General features: G+C 41.9%; 1 protein-coding gene across 1 annotated transcript in view; it reads right to left on the bottom strand.

Annotated features, from left to right (window-relative positions):
* LOC124595899 (fatty acyl-CoA reductase 1-like) overlaps positions 1-9,909 on the bottom strand; it is a 237,329-nt gene extending 227,420 nt beyond the window's left edge. Inside the window, exon 1 of the mRNA XM_047134807.1 lies at positions 9,830-9,909. The gene's annotated coding sequence lies outside the window, so the exon portion shown is untranslated. The remainder of the gene's footprint in view (positions 1-9,829) is intronic.
* Positions 9,910-23,155: the final 13,246 nt, after the last annotated feature.

The raw sequence follows: 23,155 nt of genomic DNA, 5'->3' as shown, positions 1-23,155 counted from the left end.
CAAGCCCTTACACAACTTCGGATTTTAAGTCACCTTTTTGCAAATGTCAGCTATGGATTAAAGTTAGGCATCGGGCCAATCTTGGTAATCGCATCATTATTATCCAAAGCACATTTTTTTGTCATGGTACTGCTTTGCCCTTTAAACCGCTCAATCATCGCATCCCAGTTTACTAATAGGAAACTTGAAGATTTATTTGCATGAAATATGTACTTACACAGGAGACCAAACTATTAGAAAAAAATTGCAAGAGCAGGCATAATATATTCAATAAAATTTTTCTGGGTTTGTGACCGCATCGTCAGTATATATAAAACTACCGATGTTTCGGTCCCTGTTGCAAGCGACCTTCTTTAGGGCGTTCTTGTTTACTACTGAATTAAGAACTTTGTTTCTTGTACACCTGCAAACATGGCTGTTGTCTAATTCTGATCGGCTGTTTAGGATGAAGGAGACGTATGTAGAAGTCATTATTGATGTTTTTATTATTTCTTTTCATTGGTGGAAACTCGACGTTTTGACTGGTGTTTGCATTACTGCTTGTGAGTTGTTGAAATCGGCGAATGGAAAACCAGGCGACAGCTGTGACGTGGCGTTGTTTTCCTACTTTCTAGTTGCGGCCGAGGCGGGCCAGTACTCTGTGTCCCTGCAGCAGCTGCGGTCTCTGGCGTGCCTGTATGTGTTGCTTCACGCTGTCCCGTAGCGTTGTTATTGCTGGCAGCCAAGATGTCGGAAGTCGGTACCCATCTTCTCTGTTCGTGTTGGCCTGTCGCTTGGCTATTTCTATTGCCTCTCTAATCTTCCTCCTGAAAGTAAGAGGCTGTTTCGCTAGTACTCATCGTGGTGTTCTGCCACTGCTGAATTGGTTTGCTGTCTAAGTCGGATGCATCTTTCGTGTTCAGATATCAGTGTGCTAATGGGTGGCCAGGTTTCGCCGGCATACACTAATTCATATTCGCACCTGATTTTTTAAACTAAAAAATAAATAATAAAAACACCAATAAAGATTTCTAACATGGCTCCACTTCATCAGAATTAGACAACAGCCATGTCTGCAGGTATATAAGAAACAAAGTTCCATCATTCAGCACTAAACAAAAACACGCTGAAGAAGGTCGCTTGCAACAGGGACCGAAACGTCGGTAGTATTATGTATATCGACAATGCGGTCACAATCCCAGAAATTTTTTTATTGAATGTGACAATGGCCGTGGAAGCCTACGTTTATACAGGCATAATATAGGCGATTTGTCACAGTGTGTTAAGTGCTAGTCAAATACACTTTTGGAGCCTCCATTTTCCAGATAAAGGGGATATTGCTGCAAAATGTTTTCTGCGCTACAGTCTGAAAGCCGTTTTCTCACATCGTTTATGAATGGGTAAGGATTAACATTGAAAGAGTATTTTACACTTGGTTAACTACCCACAATAATCTTCATGAAACTTACGGAGGTCGTTAGAAACGAACAAGCCCTTCAAACGTTCCAGCATATTTGTTTATTCCATCTTTAATGTGTTTGCTCTGAGCTTCAATATGATCCGTGTAATTTATCATGAAGGTTTGCAGTTTCCTTCTGAAAATGTATACGCACATTCACGACAGTCATACCAATTCGATTTAAACCGTTTTTTAAACCGAAGGATATTTGCCTGTCAGTCTACAAGCCAAAGCAAGTATTTTAAAAAACCTGTTTGATATTAGAGCGTAGGATACATTCCTTTAATGATTCTGTGGATAAGTCAGCAGCAGCCAAATTAATCAAATCACTTTTTTCAAGTAGCAATTCATGAACGAGTTTATGGAAGTTATGCTCTATGTGAACATTACACAGAAATGCTTCCCCTTTTAAACAAACCGTCACTAGCGGCAGGTTGGACTTTTATTTATGTGTTGACTGTTCTTTGAGACATGTCCTGAAGAACAATACTACTATGAATCAAGACACAAAGGAATTAAAGACATTAGCCGCCAGTGGGCATTGATTTATATCAATGGGGAAGCAAGCGAACCGCGGTATTGAACGTCTAGGCATGGTTGATCTACAGACAACACGAGCTGTGTACCTCCTTCCTGGTGGAATGACTGGAACTGATCGGCAGTCGGACCCCTTCCGTCTAATATGCGCTGCTCATGGTTCAAATGGTTCAAATGGCTCTAAGCACTATGGGACTTAACATCTCAGGTCATCAGTCCCCTGGAACTTAGAACTACTTAAACCTAACTAACCTAAGGACCTCACACACATCCATGCCCGTCTCAGGATTTGAACCTGCGACCGTAGCGGTCGAGTGGTTCCAGACTGAAGCGCCTAGAACCGCTCGGCCACATCGGTCGGCTACTGCCCATGCATGGCTGTTTACATCTTTGGTGGGTTTAGTGACATCTCTGCATAGTCGAAGGGACTGTGTCTATGATACAATATCCAAAGTCAACGTCTATCTTCAGGAGTTCTGGGAATCGGGGTGATGCAAAACTTTTTTTGATGTGTGTCTTTCTGGCTGCACAAAACGGTCATTAAATGTCAGGTATTTCATGCTCGACTTAACTACGAACGACCCAAAAGTCTTTTTCGGGATAAATCCTTAAGAGCGTCACTCAGATCAGAGTACAAGTTGAAAGTTCAGACTAAAAAAAAAAAAAAAGAAAAGAGTGTGTGAATTCCTAAGAGACCAAACTGCTGAGGTCATCGGTCCCTAGTCTTACACATTACTTAAACAAACCTAAACTAACTTATGCTAAGAACAACACAAACCCTAGCCCGAGGGCGGACTGGAACCTCTGGCGGGAGGGGCCACGCAGTCCATGACATGGAGCCTCAAGCCGCGCGGCCACTGCGCGCGGCTGTCTGCACGCTGGTAAGTTTATTCGTTTCGAGAGCAGAGAGCCAAACGAAGACTTTGTGAATTTTACTTACAATGTATGTGTAAAAACTCAAAATCGTATCTGAATGGGACTTTCATGAAGCAAAATGTAACATCCAAAATGAAGAAAAGAAAACAGCTGATCATGAACCTTTACCTAATGCAGGCGTAGCCAGCGAAGCACAGAGCAATAAACAACAACGCCTGATCGAGTCAGGTGGGCGAATATTCATTTGTGTTCAAGAAAGTGCATCACAGTGGAAATAACAACGTAGCATTAGTAACAATTCTGTGGAAAAAACAATATAGCTTATTATCACTCGAGTGGTAATAAAACTATGGAGCCATTATCACTGGAGTGGAAGTATCCATGTGCCGCTATTGTTAATCGAACCATTGTCGGTTAGACCATCAGTGAAACAGCAACTTACATTCTTGCAGCCGAAAAGGCGAGTACACCGTTCGTTTGTTACACAATTTTACGAGCTTCAAACTAGAGCGATTAGTTTTCAGTCATGTGCATGGTTATTACTTTAATTCTAAATTTCTTACGTATTTGAGCGCTTACTAGGCACAATCTTTCGTTTGAATAGCAGTTGTAGTATAAAGAACCATAACTTTTATGGACTCTTGTATCGGCAAAATTTTGGAAATTTGTTGCCAAACTGCATAGGTCAAGGGTCCCTAGGTTTAAACACTACTTAATCTAACTTAAACTAGCTTGCGCTACGGACAACACACACACCCATGCCTGAGGCAGGGCTCGAACGACCGACGGGAGAAGAAGCCGCACAAACCGTGGCAATCCGCCCAGACCACCATGCTACTCCGCGCAGCTCTTGTATCGTTCTCGTATGGTAAAGGCTTCTGTTTGTTTTGATCTGAACAGTTCAACGTCGTTTAGACTATCAGTGAGGCAACACCTTACTTTCCCGCAGCAGATAAGTTTTGTACATCGTTCGTTTGATAAATATGTTTACAAGATTCGATCAGGATGACTTGGTTTTAGTTATATAGTTGGTCTCTAGAGTATGTTTTCGCCGTTTTTAGAACGGGTAGGAACAGCGATTGGTGTGTTCATATGTGAGCTGAGCTGGTGACTCTTTACTTACGGTTCCAGGCAGTGTTGACTTCTGTCGAACTACTTGAGGCTGTTGCCAATGGGCAATGGGCACCACTGTGCGGGGCAGGTGGTGTTGGCAGGGGTTGGGGAGGGAGAAAGGAGGAAGCATGGATGCGAGAGGGATGTCCAGTGCGCCCGTGTGTTCCCCGATCGTTCCACTTCTTTGACCATTCCGGCTACTCCTCGCACTGAGGTTGATGCCTCATCTATGGTCGAGTGCGAGGACGTTTCAGCATCGGGTAAACAGCGAATGACATCACAGGGGGCTGTGGCTGACAGTGTCCCTGAGACAGAAGCAATCGCTTGCACTGTTTCAAAGGAAGTCTCGCCTGCAAGGTATGGTCATTCAAAGAGTGTGGGATTGCTGGCAGTTGGGAATTCCAACTTTAGGCATGTAATGGGATCCCTTAGGGATATGTCTGTCATGAGAAGAATCGATTGTGCACTCTGTGTACGTACCTGGAGGAGGCATTCCAAACGTGAAAAGTCTGCTTTTGGGTGTCATGAAGAGCGCAGGTTGCAGCCAGGTTCAGGTGGTGGCTCATCTCAGTATTAACGATGCTTCAACCTCTGGATTGAAAGAGATTCTATTTGGTTGTGGTTGGTTGTGGGTTGCTAGCTGAAGTAGTAAAGACTGTCTTGCTTGCAACATCAATGTGGAGCTCACCATCTGTAGCATCGTTCACAGAAACGACTGTGGTCCTCCGGTACAGAACCGAGTGGACGGTCTAAATCAAATGTTCTGACGGACCTGCGACCGTGTGGGCTGCTGATTCCTGGACTTGAGCCGTAGGGTAGTGGGTTTACAGGTTCCGTTTAACATATCATGGGTACACTACACACAGGAAGCAGCTACAAGGATACTGGGGCTGTGTGGAAGGGGCTGGGCGATTTAGTAGGTTACAGGATCTTGGGAAACTAAAGAAACGGTGCCAGTTTAGAAAGGTACTGGGAAAACACAGGAAGGTAGACCTAGAAAAAACAGTCTTGTAGTTGTAAATTGTTGTAGCTGTGTTCGGAAAGAACCAGAGCTCTAAGTGCTAATAGGAAGCACAGAAGCTCATATCGTTGTAGGTGCGGAAAGTTGGCTAAAGCCGAAATTTTTAGATATGATTTCAAAGTGTGCAGAAAGGATAGATTGAATACAGTTGGTGTTGGAGTGTTTATAGCTGTCAGACGTTGTTCATCTTGTAGTGAAATTGAAGTAGATAGTTCTGTGACTTAGTATGAGCAGAGGTTATAGTAGACAACTGACATAAATTAATATTTGTTTCCCTTTACCGACCCCCGACTTAGATAATACATGAACAGTTCAAAGGAAACCTGCGTCTCATTTCATCTAGGTATAGTTGGTGGTGACTTCAGTTTACTCTCGATATATTGGTGAAAAAAGCATATTTGAAGTTGGTGTACGCATGAATCGTCGTCCAGTATCGTACTGAATGCTTTCTCTGAAAATTATTTGAGAAGTTGGTTCAGGATCCCACTCGAGTTATAAATGGTTGCGGAAACATGCTTGACCTCTTAGCAACAAATAATCCAAAGCAAATAGAGAACACCACGACGGATACAACGATCAGTGAGCGCAAGGTCGTTGTAGCGCGACTGAATACTGTAACATTCCAACCTTCCAAAAATAAACGCGAAATGCACCTATTTAAAAAGTAGATGAAATTTAGCTTGACGTCTTCCTAAGAAACAGTCTCCATTCCTTCCAATTTGACCAGGTAAGCGTAGACCAGATGTGATTTACATTCAAAGAAATAATGTGGATGGAAATTGAGAGATATATACTAAATAAACTAATAAGAATTGGTACTGATGCCTTTTGGTACACAAAACATATCAGAATACTGTTGTAGAAGAAAAGGAAAAAAAATTCCAAATCTAAAAGAATGCAGAATCCCCTACTATGGCAAAGTTGTACAGAAGCTCGACATTTAGCGTAAATTCAACTTAGAGTTGCTTTTAATAGTTTCCAGAAGGAAACTCTGTCTCCGAATCTGGCGAGAAAAACCAAAGAGAGTCATTTCGTGTAAAGTACACCAGTGGCAAGACGCAATCGATACCTTCACTGCGCGATAAAAGTGGCGAGGTTACTGACGACATTGCCACAAAAGCAAAGTTACTAGACGTGTTTTTCTGAAATTCCGTCACGAAAGAAGACGGGGTAAATATTTCAGAATTCGAATCAAGAAACACAGTTGACATGACTTAGAAGTAGATACCCACTGTGTAGCGGAACAGCAGAAGCCACTTAATGAAGGCGAGACTTCCGCCCAGATTGTATGCTAGTGATGTTTCTTTCAGAGCATACTGATACAATAGCTGCATACTTAGCAATCATATACAACCGCTCGCCTCTCGAAAAATCCCTAGGTAAAGGCTGGAAATCTGCGACAGTCACACCAGAACCCAAGAAAGGAAATAGGTTTAATTCACTGACTTCCAGAACCATATCACCAACGTCGTTTTACGGTAGTATTTTGGAACATATACTGTGTTCGAACATTGTGGATTACCTCGAAGAAAACGATTTATTGACAAATAGCCAGCACGGATTCAGAAAAGATCGTTCCTGTGAAACACTCTTTATTCTCACGAAGTAATGACTGCTATCAACAGGGGATAGGAGGCTTTTCATACCGTTCCCCAGAAGTGACCTCTAATCAAATTGCTTGCCTACGGACTGTCGTCTCAGTTGTGCGATTGGATTTGTGATTAATATCGGAAATGTGACAGTTCGTAGTGACTGACGAAAAGTCATCGGGTAAAACAGGAGTAGTATCTGGAGTTCCCGATAGGAGTGTTGTAGGACCTCTGCTGTTCCCTATCTTCATAAACGATTTAGGAGATACTCTGAGCTGCCGTCTTAGAGTGTTTGCAGTTGATGCTGTCATTTACTGTGTTGCAAAATCATCGGATTATCAAAACCAATTGCAAAATAAGTTAGACAAGATACATGTGTGACGAGAAAAATGGAAATTGACTCTAAATAATGAAAAGTTTGAAGTCATCCACATGAGTATAAAAAGGTATCCGCTAAATTTCTCTTACACGATAAATCACACAGATCTAAAGGCTGTAAATTCAGCTTAATGTTTAGGAATTGCAATTACGAATAAGTTAAATTGGAACGATGATTTTGATAATGTTGTGGAGAAAGCAAACCTGAGACTGCACTTATCTGGCCTCGCTGGGGTTCTGCTGTGCGGTGTGGTATCCACATCAGATAGCACTGACGGAGGACATCGAAAAAATTCGAAGACGAGCAGTTAGTTTTATATCCTCGCAAAGTAGGAGATAGAGGGCCACGGATATGACACTCGAATTGGGTGGCAATCATTAAAACAAAGGCGTTTTTCGTTATGTCAGTACCTTCTTATGAAATTTCGATCACTTACTTTCTCCTCAGAGTGTGAAAATAATTGGTTGGCGCCAAGGCACATAGGGAGAGATGATCAACATAATAAAGTAAGAGAAACCAGAGGTCCCACTAAAAGTTTTAAGTGTTCGTTTCTCCCGCGCACTGTTCGAAAGTGGAACGGTAGAGAAATGGCTTGAAGGTGGCACTTAACAGTGAACTGCAGATCAATCATTTAGATGTAGACGGGACTGCAAGTTGATAACGTATTTATAAATGCCATTTATACAATGTTCTGTCGATACATGGAAGAACATTGGTATATTAAAATTTGAAATACACAGTAGGCCTACTGTTGATCCTCAATAATATTTATTATATATTTCGTTGTGAACTGGCTTCCGAGGCCATTCTCAATGCACTTAATGAACATATGTGTGTGATCGCTCAGTGCATTGTTCGAGATAGTATTGTGTAGTAAATGGGCAAACCGAAAACGAGATTTTGGTATTACATGACAATGTACAAACATTTTAGTGGTTAAATATCTTATTCTCATCATTAGTTGTCACACGTGATATGAATTCTTTTACAAGATGACAGACATATTTATTTCGTGACTGAAGTATATCCAAAGTTTCATCTTTTTCAATATTTTTAAAATGCAATCCCATTTTCAAGGTGGGAATAATTTCTATGGAACGAAATGTGGTAATAGCGTCATTACGTAACGGCGCCAGTTCATTTAACTTACGTCTTGTGACGAAACGGGTTACTATCTAATGAAACTTTTTGCCTTAAAATGGAAAAATTTTGTTGAAGCGGTCTTTCAGATACGGCAGAATCAGTAAAATGACATGAAAAGCCGTCGCAACAACGAAGAAACCTGATTCACCAGTTCTGCAGTATTGGCGAATTCAACAGCCACGCGTGTTCCCAATACCTAGCGTAAATGCTACAAATCCCTCACATTTTGAAATGTACACACAAATAGAAGAGTATAACTTACAAGTATCGGGAAATAAACACTTGAACACAGGGAAAGACGAGGATAGCAAGAAGCTGAATTTTACGCGGATCAGCAGAAAATTTTCAGAAACCAAATGATGTTATAAAGCACGTAAACTTATCGAATCAGTTCTTACAGTTAAAATAATTTACCTCTAGAACTAGTCTCAACAACGACGTGAGAGTTGTTTTGAGTTACCAGAAGAGATTTAAACGATAGTGGAACAACCACTTATTGATTTGCGACACTACAATGAAAAGTCACAAAACTGCTGCTTAAGATTAATTAAATTTGTGTTTAAGCGAATTGCGTACGTGAAGAGAGAACGTTTAACAAGTTATAACTACTCTGGTGAAAACGCCTTTTAGCAGCCGGAATGTTTAACGCAAATTACTTAACTGTCGTTGGCAGCCTGGCGTCGTCTCCTGTTTGCGAACTGCGTACCCCAATCCATACTCCATACTCTAAACTTAGCGGCACTCCTGGAAATTAACATAACAGGATACGGCAGAAGTTCTTGTTCTTTTCTCGCGGATTAGAGTCATCACTCCTTATCCCGACGAACTAATATGCTTGGCTCTAATAATAAAATGGTACGCCAAAATCATCAAACGTTAAATTTACCGTCAGACACTTTGTTCTGTTATACACTTACTTTGTGTTCTATGTGCCACATGAAACAGGAAAACAGTTTCCATAACACGTCGAGTTATTTCGCGGTCTACATGAGGTCAGTAAGCAGCGATTGCCAGATAATAAACAGCTTACAAAATGCATACAGGGTGTTCGGAAATTCTCATTTGAGACTTCTAAGGCATGTAAAGGGGAATGAGTACATAATATTTTGAATGGGAACCCATGCCCGAAAATAACAGCACAAGTCAAGTTTAAACTGTCAGACCACATTTCGTCGCATCGCCGGAGACCATCGAGTCTCACAGCCTTTTTAAAAGATTTCACACAATAGTTCAAGAAAGATTTACTTATGACGATGAACGCGTAAACACGTTGCATAGCCAAAAACTAGCACATTCATTTACACTTTTACGACACAGAGGCCATGACTCGCATATTTCAGACAACTATGAATCTCTAGATACTGCTCTGTTACATTTTCACACAGTGAATTATCGATGTATTACGAAGTTCGTCTCTCGCGAATTATTACATTCTTTAAATTTATCTCTCGAATACAGCAATTTATGGACGCAAAAGTCATCGTGTTAGTATATGTGTAATCCCACAGCAATACTAAATGAAAAATAGTTCCTCCTTAGATGACAACTACACAGCGTACATAGCAAACACAAACCTCAGGTACGCTATCACAATTTTATTTTTGCTGAGGAGGAATAGAAAGGGAAGAAAATGAAATTTATATTGGACTGTGGTAGTAGTATCTTAACAGTATTCTTGATACGGAGCCAAAACACTGTACATCCGGGTGATCTGGCTACTGCGTCTGACTTACCTGGCAGAAATGCGGTTGGCGACAGTTAACTGGAAACAGACGAACTCTGCAGTGTCTGCTTGGGCAACCAGAGCGATATAACCTTCTAACGTCAGTGAATCAGTTTTACTTTTATTGCAGCTCACCGTGAGACAATACACCCGGAATGCCGCCTTGTATGCTAATTGCCGTCGACAGTTACAGCTGAATCATTATTACTTGCGAGTGCATTGTGCTAGGTCGCTAATTTTTTTATGCATGTGAACTTACAGTACTACCACCTTAGCATATGTTTCTATTGAACGCTCATTCACATCTAGCTTCTACCAGCACACACAAGTTTTTAATTCTCAGCTGCTAGCTCCAGTGCTATGATAACGAGGACTATATCGCAGAATCGATGCTCTGAATCAGTCTCTTTTAGCTGACCCTGTTTCAGAGACATCTCTTTATTAGATCCAACGTCTGTCCTGGCGCTGCGTTTCAGGATAAGGATTCGTTTCCGGTAGCAACGAGGTGCAATTCACCATCCGGCCGTTCTGATTATACTTTCTCAGTGATTTGGTAACGTTTGGTGAACCCGATGCGGCTCTACCATTGCAGGTTCTACTCCCTTGGTTCTCCAACTGAGCTGGTGGCACTTCTCCCATATCTCTACCAAACTTTATTCCTACCCCTCGCTATGCACGCGAGCTTCGTCACACTTTTGTAATATAAGTGCCGGCAACAGGTCTTACCAAGATTCCCTATGCCCGCAATGCTCACCTACATCTGCACTATTACTCTGCGATACAGATTTAAGTACTTGGCAGCTGCTTCATAGAACCACTTTCAGACCTTTTTCAGCTGTTCCACTCTCGAGCAGCACCTGAGAGAAAAACAGCCCACTTGCGACGTCTGAGTTCTCTTATTTTACTACGATGGTCATTTCTCCCTCTGTATGTGGAACTAAACAAAATAGTTTCACCTTCTGCGGTGAAAGTTGGTGATTAAAATTTTGTCAAACATCTAGCCGAACGAAAAACGCCTGTTTTACAAATTGACGACTTCAACAAACATATAATTTCGCTGATACTCTCTCCGTAATTTCGCGATGATACGAAATGAGCTGCCGTTACTAGAACTTTTTCGGTGTCCTTCGTCAGTCCTATCTCGTAGGGGTCGAATGTGCCGAAACAAAAGCTCCAGAAGAAAACGAAGAAGCGTAGTGTAAGCAGTCTCTCTACTAGATTTTTCGAACTATGGCTTTCTGTTAAGTGGCTAAAACATAATTAAAAGGTCTGTGTTCCTCTCATGCGATAATACGTTTACGTTCTAGATAATTAATATACTGTCATCTGTTCAACAATATACCAGAGAAGAGAGTAAAATGAATGTGCCCAGGCACTGCTACGTCCATTGCTGTAACAAACCTACAACATTCATGATTTTTAATCATCTCGGAGTGCTGTGATGACGGAAGGTGACCTTTCTGGGTGTGAATGGGCGGAAGACCGGAGGCAGCCCCCAGATATTTTGGAAACAACCGTTATTGGAGAAGCGTGGGTTTTATCGTGGAACGAGAACACTCGATTGAACGGCAGAGCCACTATTTTTATCCCAAATTTCTTTCTCTGACGTATCTGTCAGTGGTAACCGGTTGACAAAGGCTGACAACAGAATACTGAGTTTTTGGAGACAGAATCAATAACTGTCACTTTGTCAACTAACTTGACTCAGTTTATACACATTGAAACTTGATGTCACTAGAGATGAAGCTGTCCATAAACTTCATTCACTCTCACCCCTAATCTCTGTCTTTACTACAGAACATTTTGCTATAGGAAAGTAGATGCCACCGTTGCAAACTACAAATTACCCTCACAGTGCCAAGGACGAGGGGTGGGATGGTGCGGCGGGGGGAGGGAGGGGGGGAACCAAGAGTAACGGGAACTGGTTGCTGCGGAGAGGGAGAGGGAGCAACCCATCGTTCGACCAGGTGTCCGTTAGGTCACGCCACCTGTGCGACGAATATGCATGTGAGTAACGAATTTGCGTGTCGCGTTTCTGTTGGTTTCCTGTCCCATGCTGTTTTCTGCTGAGCTCGCCCTCCCTCTGTCTCATCACAGTGTTGCAGTATGCAGAGGCCTGGCTCACCTGCGACACACTGCTCATTTCCTGGTTCCGTCTCTGCCTCTGACGTGACTGCGCTTTGCTTGTAGCAATGCGAATGAGTTTTAATAAAATTTCCTAATTTTCAACACCTTAGTATGACGTGCCGTAACAGAGTGGAGAAAGCAATGATGAAAATCATTACGCATTATTGTTAGAATTAATCTTTCGCTCAGTGACGAAAAGTGCGATGTTTTGAACTTCAAGGAAGATTAAAACTGTGTGACGGAACACAGCTCAGCAGTATATACCAAGTGGTTACAATTAAATTGCAGGCACTCACAGAGGTCCTGTATGGAGTGTGATGATCACAGCGTAGAGAAACTGGCTAGATATTCACACGTATTTTCACGGAACCGATTTACGACCGTGATTGACTTGGGAGACGGGTCCAAGCAGCGACGTCATCGGTCCCATCGAATTAGGGAAGGATGGCGAAGAAAATCAGCCGTGCCCTGTCAAAGGGTCCATTCCAGCATTTGCCTGAAGCGATTTATGGAAATCAAGCTGGCCAGACGCGGGTTTGAACAGTCTTCCTCCCGAATCCGAGACCAGTGTGCTAACCACTGCGCCACCTCGCTCGCTGTTCACGCTGGAAAAACAAACAAAAAAAAAACTTCCTATTTTGACCACCACGAGCAAATCTGGCGCTATACAGCTTCTCGTCAATGTCTCCAGTGCTTATATTCAACAAATTTTTGCAAGGGGTTGTTAATAGTATCAACATTGCGCCTTTCTCGCTTGTTTGACCTTTCCTACCCGCGTCTGGTTCCCAGTCCATTGCGTGTGGAAACATTGTTATACGTCTTTCTTGCACAGACAGCGCCACAATTGTACATCATGGCCGAAACTGGAACTAATTTTTTTTCCAGCGTACATCTAATGTATTAGAAATGTACCAAGTTTCACTGCCATAACTGCACTTTAATTGTAAGCATCCGTTACATGCATTTAGTCTTCTGCAATAAACTTAGCTGGCCAGCTTTAACTGCCCTTCATCTCTGAAGGCCACACAATCTCAGCGTAAGATAACACCCAACCGCCACTAGTGTACTTCTGCTTTTAATTGTCTGCCATTTGCTTCTTGAAATGTCACTAAGTTCCCAGTGCTGCTCGCTACCTTGTAATTTCCGACCCAATGCGTGTATACGCCACCGTACCAGTTGTATGATATGTTAAAATATGCGTTACGTGTGTGACTACTGAAGTTGTATTGTTCTCTTTTCAATTAATGGCTGATCATGGGAAAAATGCGTGACGCATTTGAAAAAGGATTTCGCTGTCGAATACCTGCTCTCAATACATAACAAGCCAAAAGCCATCCTTCTTCACAGCAACGACTACACACTGTTCCCGTCTTTTCTGTGGAACTGAGGGAGCTACAAATTTCAAATGAATACCGACGTGGCAAATGTTATAATTTTATTCATTTAATCAATAGCGAAAACCAAGGAACAAAATACTCCGGAGCGAAAACAAACACTACGCTCACATGTAACATATCTTCCGGAAGACGAAAACCGAATTTCGGAAAACATTTTTCGCTGTCGTGTTCACTTGTTGAGGTCTGAAGCGGATTTGCTTCCCCTGTTAAATACGCCGTATGCAAAACAACTTTTCAATTTTCTGATTTAGTCAGCACAGTTTCTGTAGGTCTTCACTTAAATATTAGAGGTAGACATCTTCATGCTCAGTCTCACATTTCTGCTTCTTTTCCGTTGCACAATAAATCACTCTGTCCGTATTAGTAGCCTGTTTTGGAAACAAGACATAACCTGACAGCCCAATCGGTTTACGAAAGAGATCTTACAAAACCAAGGAGAACACACAGAGATGCTGTTAACTCGTCTGTCACAGAGATACAAAGATATTACAGTAAGACTACTTGTCAAATGTTTACGTCGCCACAAGACATTTATCATAATTTGTATCTCCGTGCTAATGAAATTAGTTTGGACTCCAATTTTGTCATATAAACGTTTTCATTTTAATGTACAAAGCTTACAACATCAATAAACGTTTACTGAAGACTACGAGATAAACAGTAACATTTCCATGAGAATTTTCGTGAGCATTTCCGTGAAGCATAAAATACGTAAGGACGAATGGAAACGCGATTTTTAATGTGCAGCAATTGTGCAAATGTAATACATGGAATAGAAACAGCAACCGGCTGCGGAAGATAGTAGTAGTCAGAAGCTCCCGACCTAGGTTCCAACCCACATAAATGGACCATCTTCAGAAGTCCTATTAACTAGAAATAAGTATATACAGATAAAAGTGTAACGTTCAGAAAACTAGGATTTTATAAAAACACAACAAACACTCAGGGAAAGTTATTACAATATGCAGTAAAAATACGTCCACTTGTTATCATAAATGCAGTCTGAATGGTCACGCGCAAAACACAGCAGAGTGGCCGGCTGGCCAAGTGCCTAACATTGGCACTGACATATTTCAAAGAGGCCAAAAGTTATGAATTATTAAATTAAGCCCCAACTTCCGTTTTACATGCTGATCATGATGTGCCGCCAATAGGCGTAGTTGCAATTACAATTGACAATCGTAAAAACAGCCGTCTGGCTGGCATACATAAAATAATAGACATATCAGATGTGGCGTATGTGACCAGCAGCGGACAAACATACAACTCGCGGAGCAACATTCATGTGTGAACAGAAAACTGCGCCTCGACGGCCGTGATACACCCTGCCGTCTACAGCCGCAGCTAAAAGCTGATGTAACTGTACCACATGCCAAAATATGAACATTTTTATGACATAAATTCAGGAGACAGTGGGTGACAGAAAGCATCAAAAATTGTCACAATAGGACAAGTAGGCTTATGAAAATTACACAAGCAGTGACATGATTGTACATACATGCACAACATTTTATTAGGAACGCTTATGAAGAGGGTATGTACTTATTTCTAGGTAATAAGACTTACGAAGAAGGCTCATTTCTATGGGTTTAAACCTATGTCAAGAGCTTTCGTGTGCTACCTTCCGCTGCTGGTGGCTGTTTTTATTCCATATATCGTACTTTTTTAATTTTAAACGAACTTTATTCACTATCTTTTATAAAAGATTGGTAATCAAGAATTTAAATTTGCATCAAACACAATTTTTGAGCGCAATTGTAATTAGAAATAAGATGTGCCTTTTCATAAAAATGAGAGTTAGATATATGTTTAATTAGTATATACCTGATGAAGTTTATATTTAAAGAACACAGACATTTGGAAAAAATGAAGAAAGTAACGCAGAAGCAAGACACGAAGTAGCGATTACCAGATTCTAATGCTACCGATTTTAACCATCTTCATGTATTTTACGCTTCGCAGAAACGCAAGTGTAATATCCACCTCTGTTTAAATATTTGTATTGAGGGAGAAACGAAACCAGAGCTCTTAAATGGCAGGTGAACGTTCTACCACAAAGCATCACTGCCTATCGAAAAGCATGCACTCTATTTTAGGACATTACAGACGGTTGGGAAACTTCAGAATCTATTTTCTCTATATTCCTAATTTCTGAGATTTGCATCGAACTGCTTTGAAAACCTGGCATTTGAGTTCTGAACTACACGCACTATAAATATAAAAAAATTACAAAAATACGACTGCCAGTGGTGAAAGTTGTGGTCAAATTTCATATTTTATTAAAGAACACCATCGATTTCCTAAAGCAAAAAAATGATGTGTTCCAGGTGCTGATTTGAATTAATATACGGGGTGAGTCACCTGACTTTACCGCTGGATATATTTCGTAAACCACATCAAATACTGACGAATCGATTCCACAGACCGAACGTGAGGAGAGGGGCTAGTGTAATTGTTTAATACAAGCCATAAAAAAATGCACGGAAGTATGTTTTTTAACACAAACCTGCGTTTTTTTTAAAATGGAACCCCGTTAGTCTTGTTGGCACATCTGAACATATAAACAAATACGTAATCAGTGCCGTTTGTTGCATTGAAAAATGTTAATTACATCCGGAGATATTGTAACCTAAAGTTGACGCTTGAGTACCACTCCTCCGCTGTTCGATCGTGTGTATCGCAGAGCACCGAATTACGTAGGGATCCAAAGGGAACGGTGATGGACCTTAGGTACAGAAGAGACTGGAACAGCATATTACGTCCACATGCTAACAACTTTTTATTGGTCTTTATCACTGACGCACATGTACATTACCATGTAGGGTGAGGTACACGTATACACGTGGTTTTTGTTTTCAATTACGGAGTGGAATAGAGTGTGTCCCGAGATGTCAGGTCAATAGATGTTCAATGTGGTGGCCATCATTTTCTGCACACAATTGAAATCTCTGGCGTAATGAATGTCATACACGCCGCAGTAGATCTCGTGTAATGTCGCCGCAGGCTGCCACAATACGTTGTTTCATATGCTCTGGAGTTGTAGGCACATCACAGTACACATTCTCCTTTAACGTACCCCACAGAAACAAGTCCAGAGGTGTAAGATCAGGAGAACGGGCTGGCCAATTTATGCGTCCTCCACGTCCTATGAAACGCCCGTCGAACATCCTGTCAAGGGTCAGCCTAGTGTTAATTGCGGAATGTGCAGGTGCACCATCACGCTGGTACCACATACGTCGACGCGTTTCCAGTGGGACTTTTTCGAGCAACTTTGGCAGATCATTCTGTAGAAACGCGATGTATGTTGCAGCTGTTTGGGCCCCTGCAATGAAGTGAGGACCAATGAGGTGGTCGCCAATGATTCCGCACCATACATTTACAGTTCATGGTCGCTGTCGCTCTACCTGTCTGAGCCAGCGAGGATTGTCCACGGACCAGCAATGCATGTTCCGTAGATTCACTGCCCCGTGGTTTGTGAAACCCGCTTCATCGGTAAACAGGTAGAACTGCAACGCATTCTCTGTTAATGCCCATTGACAGAATTGCACTCGATGATTAAAGTCATCACCATGTAATTGCTGATGTAGCGACACATGAAACGGGTGAAAGCGGTGACGGTGCAGTATGCACATGACACTACTTTGACTCAGTCCATCGGCTCTAGCAATGTCCCGTGTACTCATGTGTGGGTTCATGGCAACAGCAGCTAACACACCAACTGCACCCGCTTCCCCTGTGACGGGCCTGTTAAGGACCCGTTTGTGTGCAACGACCATACCTGTTGCATACAGTTGGCGGTAGATGTTTTGCAATGTGCGGCAAGTTGGATGCTCTCTGTCCGGGTACCGTTCTGCATACACCCTGCAGGCGTTTGCTGTATTTCTTCGACACTCGCCGTAGATGAGTATCATCTCCGCCTTTTCAGAGTTCGAATACACCATGGTCACAGTTCCTACAACACTACACTATCACAGACGTCTGGAAACACAGTGTACTACAGTTGGTCTGCGTGCGGAGACGAATGCAGAATAACAATAGCAGCGAGCGCTACATGCGCGCACTGCGACAGCTCGACCAAACCACAACAGTGCACTACAGCCACACTCGTAAACACGGTCGTCATCGTAAACATGTCCCTGCAGATGCTGCTCACCGACCGTGGCCCGTGTTCGTTACAACACGCAACTGAACGTCCGAGGTTTCAAGCGTCAACTTTAGGTTATAATATCTCCGGATGTAATTGACATTTTACAATGCAACAAATGGCACTGATTGCGTATTTGTTTATACGTTCAGGTGTGCTAACAAAACTAACGTGGTTCTATTTTAAAAAAACGTAGGTTTGTGTAAAAAAACATACTTCCGTGCATTTTTGTATGGTTTGTATTAAACAATTACACAAGCCCCTCTCCTCACGTTCGGTCTGTGGAATCGGTTCGTCAGTATTTGATGTGGTTTACGAAATATATCCAGCGGTAACGTTAGGTGACTCACCCTGTATATATTATACGAACGTAGAGCATTGAATCATCTATTGCATCTGCGACACAATGGGCAACTTACAGGCTTCAAACGCAATAGTCTGTCATTTGCAGAAGAAATGGAAACAATTAAGATTACCAAAATTCAAGTTCATCAACAATAAAACCTTGAGTGGCATATAGAATTGATATGAGTACTTCCATTATTTTAGAGAGATATTGTCTCTAAGAATCGAGAGGAAAACTACAGCACATGAAACGAAATCGTTACTTATTACTATAACTAATTTCCATTCGGTGTCAAAGACTTTTGCCTTCGAGACATCGACTTTTCATCAACGTCTTATTGCCCCATCGTCCCTGGCTATGTTCCACCTTTGTCTTGACCCGGCTCTGTCATTGATCGTCTTGTGTTGAATGTAAAGAAAGCAGAACTTCTCATCGTGTAGAGAAAAACTCGTTAAAAACACCTTCTTTCTTCTTTCCTAAAACCGTGTTTAGTCAGTTCGTTTGTCCTTGCCCATGTTTGTGTGTATGAGTGTGTTTATTTTTGCATCACATATTATAATTAAATTTTTGCCTTATTTAGTAGTTGGTTAAAGGAAACACAGTCTGTAAATGCCTTAGAGAATCTTGACAGCACAGTTCTGGTTGGTAAGCATTGCAGCGTTTCTTGAAATTTCGTTTTGTAAAGAATCTCTACTAGGCATAGTTTAAATGCAGATAGAGGTGTTAACAACATAGCTTATATTGCCTAGTGTAGAACATAATGCATCGTCTTCTGTCCCAGTATAACTGTTCTTGAAAAGAAGTTATAGAAACGCTAGGTGATATCATTTCATTCTGTAGAGCAGCGACAACATATCCTCAGATTGAAGTACCAACACCCTTCATGTATTTGGACGTAGAGAGAACACTGTAACATTTGACAGGCATCATCAAGGTGAACGTGGAAATATTTACATCCAAGGTCCACTGCATCTTTCAGCAAGTGAAGGCCAACAAAATGTAATAAATTAGATTCTTTCACTAGCTGAAAGTAATTCTGATTGCCTATTTGTTCGTGCGATTGCCTGCTTAGCATTTTAGCCAACATGTGCTTCATCCAGTTATAAGTTTCGTCAGATTAGTTTCACTACGTCCCCTTATTCAGTCCTAAATATGTTTACCTGCTTGTTTACCGTGTTACAAGCTGCCTTGAAAAAAGAATTAGTCACCCCTAGGTAAATCATTACAGGTACCATGTAACACGATGTAATTCTCCCCCTGGATCAGACGGTCGCCTGGATTCAGTTGGAAAGTGTCCACAAGGTCGTACAGGTGCGTCGCATCCAGGTTAAACCGTTCGCTGAGAATCCATCTCGCAGTTCCACCAAATTGCGGGGATGCCGAAATCGGGGTTTTACGCTCTGGTCAAAGATGTACCACAGATTTTCTGTGGGATTCAAGTCAGGTGATTTTGCAGGCCAATCGAGATGTAATGCGGTGGGGAAATGTTCAGAAAACCAGTCTCGTATTCTCCCACCTCGATTAACTTTGCCGTTGTCTTTACGTGCCTGAATGAGCAGTGGGCACTTGCAAGAAGTGTCCGACACCATACGTTCATTGCAAGTAGTTCCCGTCTCAATTTTCTCTTTGTAGCAGACTGGGCTGGAGCTTCATTCACTGCCTGCAGCGATTCCCGTCGGGTTTGGAGTCTCGCGTCTCTGATCCCTTTCAGTTAGGATATCTTTCCTATCACTGTTCTGACGTCGTGCCTCTTGGTCTCTGTTTGCAGACACATTGAACAGTCCCCCGCGAAACAGATCCAACAATTTTATTCATCGCATGCCCATAGGCATGGCCAAATAAGGAGCCCTTTTCTAGCCATTCTGTGCCGCCGCATCGTCACATTTACCCATATTCACACGCAATGTCTGCTTGAACATAAATGTCTGAGTGATTACTATTGACATTTTCACAAAGAGGTAATGCGTGTGCGGGTGAGCACGTGAGTCGATCGCTGCGCCATCTGTAAGGGTTCAGCGATTCATCTGAGTGTGCGCATTGGAGTGACCAATCTTTTGTCCTGTGAACCGATATGTCCCAGATGCTTTACACTTCGCACCAGGAAACAACAGGGCATGAGCTTTAAGCTGCTCAAACAAAATGTATAGATTCTGTAGGCGCAATTCCTGCGTGGTCCCGGTAATTCGGAAGCCTTCTGAATAATAAAGGCAACTGTTGATTTCTGGGATTAATTTTTCGAGGTACCTCTGAAATATTGCGATCCCAAATGAAAATCTGTAATAACGAAACATGCTGAATAACGGAATAATTGTTAAGATCTGTTTTGTCTAATCATCTACGGGCAGTTTACAATAGGATTTCAGAGAGGTCTATCTCCGAAAAAATTGGCCTCCTGGCCAATTTTGCCAACTATTCTTCTGTTCTAGGAATTGAAACAGATCTACCTAGCTTGAGTATTAATGGAGAACTTCAAATCACCATTAATCCTCAATGATCCATTTGGTCTCTTAACTACTACCATGGACGTTGCCCATTAGCTAGAAAATACGGGGGATATTATTTCCGTAGTTTGCAATGTTCTTCTTCCACTTTATAGCGCATGGCGAAGGTACCTAGAAGTGCTCTACAAACGTTAGGCAATATCACTTTAAGGGTAAGTGTACTCAGAACACTTTAGCACAGTATAATGTAGGTTCAAATAGTTGCTGATATTGCGTACATAACGCATAAAATTCATTGAATGGAATCACAGTTCAAACTAGATTCACTTGGTCTTGAGTATAGAAACCACAAAGCACGAAAGCATCGAAGTCCCGTATGCAAGTTGTAGCCCAAGTGTTTACTACCGACAAGATTAGTTGCCAATCTGTTTTTTTTTTTTTTTTGTTAAGCTTGGACAATGATCTGATGACACACTGGAGTTGACTGTGCATTGTACTTCAGGGTATCATACCTGAGCCAGTGCGCCTGTACACGTTCACACTAATCAGAAACATAGCTGCGACTGTGTGCAACCGGAGTTCTGCCGTTGGTACATTAATTTCCACCACAGCATGAGGCTCTGACCCAGTCTGTTGCTGCTGTTGTCAACGGCAAGAGAGCGTGCAGCGCTCTGGTAGCTGGTGGCAGACGCTTGATAGATGTCTCGATTTGTGGCGTGCAAAACACGTGACACCATGGAATGGGAAGATAGGTCACTGATGCGTTGCAGAGCAATCTTGACACGCTCTGATCGCTCTAACTTTTTTGAAAAGCTTAGGCAGTGATGTAAAGGAAACTTTCGCATGAGCTTCCACTTGCTTTAAGCTACATAGGCTGTGAACAAACCGCTTACTTTTGTGCACGTCTACCCACCATGAGGGCACTAGCTACTAACTATTACTGTAACCACTGAATAATAGGATGACGACACTACCGTCAGTTTATCGTAGAATATAACGATGACTGCTAATAAAAAGGCTGTCGATGCTAGAAGACTGATAAAAATTAGCTTGCGCTGACGCTGTCACTTCGTCAGCTTTTTCAGAGTTAGCACTTCTCTGACCTGGATCAGATGCCTCTGAAGCCTTGGCATCGACTTCACTGTCAGCAGCTGGATGTATAATTCGATGTGCAACACTGTTTACAGGGAAAACCACACGTGAATGTTAAGACTTGCAAGGCAGCAGCCAGTGCTGCGAATTCTTGATAACGTTGCCTTTCACAGAAATGAAATTTGAATCTACGCTCAAGTCTGTGTATTTGGTGACCGTATAGGCAGTCAACAAAGCACAAACATCAGAAAAACTCAAACATCTGGAATGTGGGGGTGGGCATAATTTTTGCATCACTGATCACGGTTTACTACTAGAAGATAGTGAGAGTGCGCTATGATATACAGGGTCACTTATCTGACTTGCTTTACAGGGAAAGAAGAAAACAACGTAAATAAGACTCGCAAAACTAGTTTGCCTCATCAAAGTAATCAAACGGTTAATGCGAAGGTTCTGATGTCGCACTTTCTACTCTTGTTGGTTTTGCGGTAGCTGTAACTGGGAGCCCATCCGTTGCTGTTCTTTTCGTTGCTGTTAGAATTCTCACAGCTTGTCTTTCTGTAGATGCTGCTCTAGCTGTAGCTGCTGCTGTCGTAACTGTAGGAATTCGCTGTGAATAGCTGCACGGTGAGCAAGTACTCGTCTCCACTTTTCTGTCCTACTTGGCCGAGGTAAAACACGGTTCACGATGACTCTCACTGGCGGTGAAGCAGACACGTGGGACGAGCAGGTCGTTTCTGTCATCGATGAGGCCAGAGTTCACGACATAAACAACTTTCCATAGCATACAATAAGTTGTAAGCATGCACAAATCCGAATCGTAATACCAAAACACAGACAAAAGTTAAACACTGTATTATCATTGGTGCTTATTGGAGCCTTCAGAGAATAATCTGTAGCTGCCGGACAAGTGCAGGATTACGATATTAACTGTAAGATTCACTTTAGGACACAGGGCCTAAGTGACATGCATGCTGCTACAGCTGCGCTCTCCGTGGGAACGAGCTGCAGCCGACGTATGAAGTCTGTGTGTCTCTGGCCTTCCCTCTATATCGACATTCGGGGTTTTCCGACAGTTCGAATCACTGTCAGATACAAAGTACTCTTCTTCCCTTAAGGCATTAAGCAAAATAACCTCTTACGCCACCCATCGTTGCCCCTGTCTCTTCTTCCTCGACGCCTATAATTTCCAACCACTAAAAGGAGTCTGTCACTCTCCATTCTTTCCAGGTGTGGGTTCCATTTTCTCCTACGTTCTACAATTTTATCACTTAGACTAATTTTTTGTTTGTTTTTCTTTAATATGCTGATTCCTTATTTAGTCTTCTATTGTGCAACCGTCAGCAAGTCTCACGAATTTTATTTCTTGTGCCCAAACACAGCTTTCTCATTTTCTGCCAATTATCCAGGTCTCGCTTCAATACTCAGTGTGGGACTGCGTAAAGTTTGCTTGAGTATATTTCGTAGCTTTGTTTTCAAGGTTTGTGTAAACTGTTGCACATACATAAATAAATATACTAAGCTTAATCTCTATATCTTTGCTGTAGCCATATGTCACCACACATTCTAGCTAACTGATGTGGTTTGTTTGCTCTAAAATCTTTTGATCTACTACTATAAGGTCTAATGTTTGTCTTAGTTTTTCTGTTTTCCATACATGCGTTATATCCTCTTCTATATCTTCTAAGATCACTGCCTCATCAGCAAATTGTAAGTTGTTTAGAAGAGTTCTCCTGTCTAGGTATATAACTTTCTACACTTTTATTTTCCATATATGCATTATTTCATG

Source organism: Schistocerca americana, chromosome 2 (genome assembly GCF_021461395.2).
Source record: "Schistocerca americana isolate TAMUIC-IGC-003095 chromosome 2, iqSchAmer2.1, whole genome shotgun sequence".
In the NCBI taxonomy this organism is placed as follows: Eukaryota; Metazoa; Arthropoda; class Insecta; order Orthoptera; family Acrididae; genus Schistocerca; species Schistocerca americana.
The sequence above is the reverse complement of the archived record's forward strand: the minus strand, read 5'-3'. Positions and strand labels throughout refer to the sequence as shown.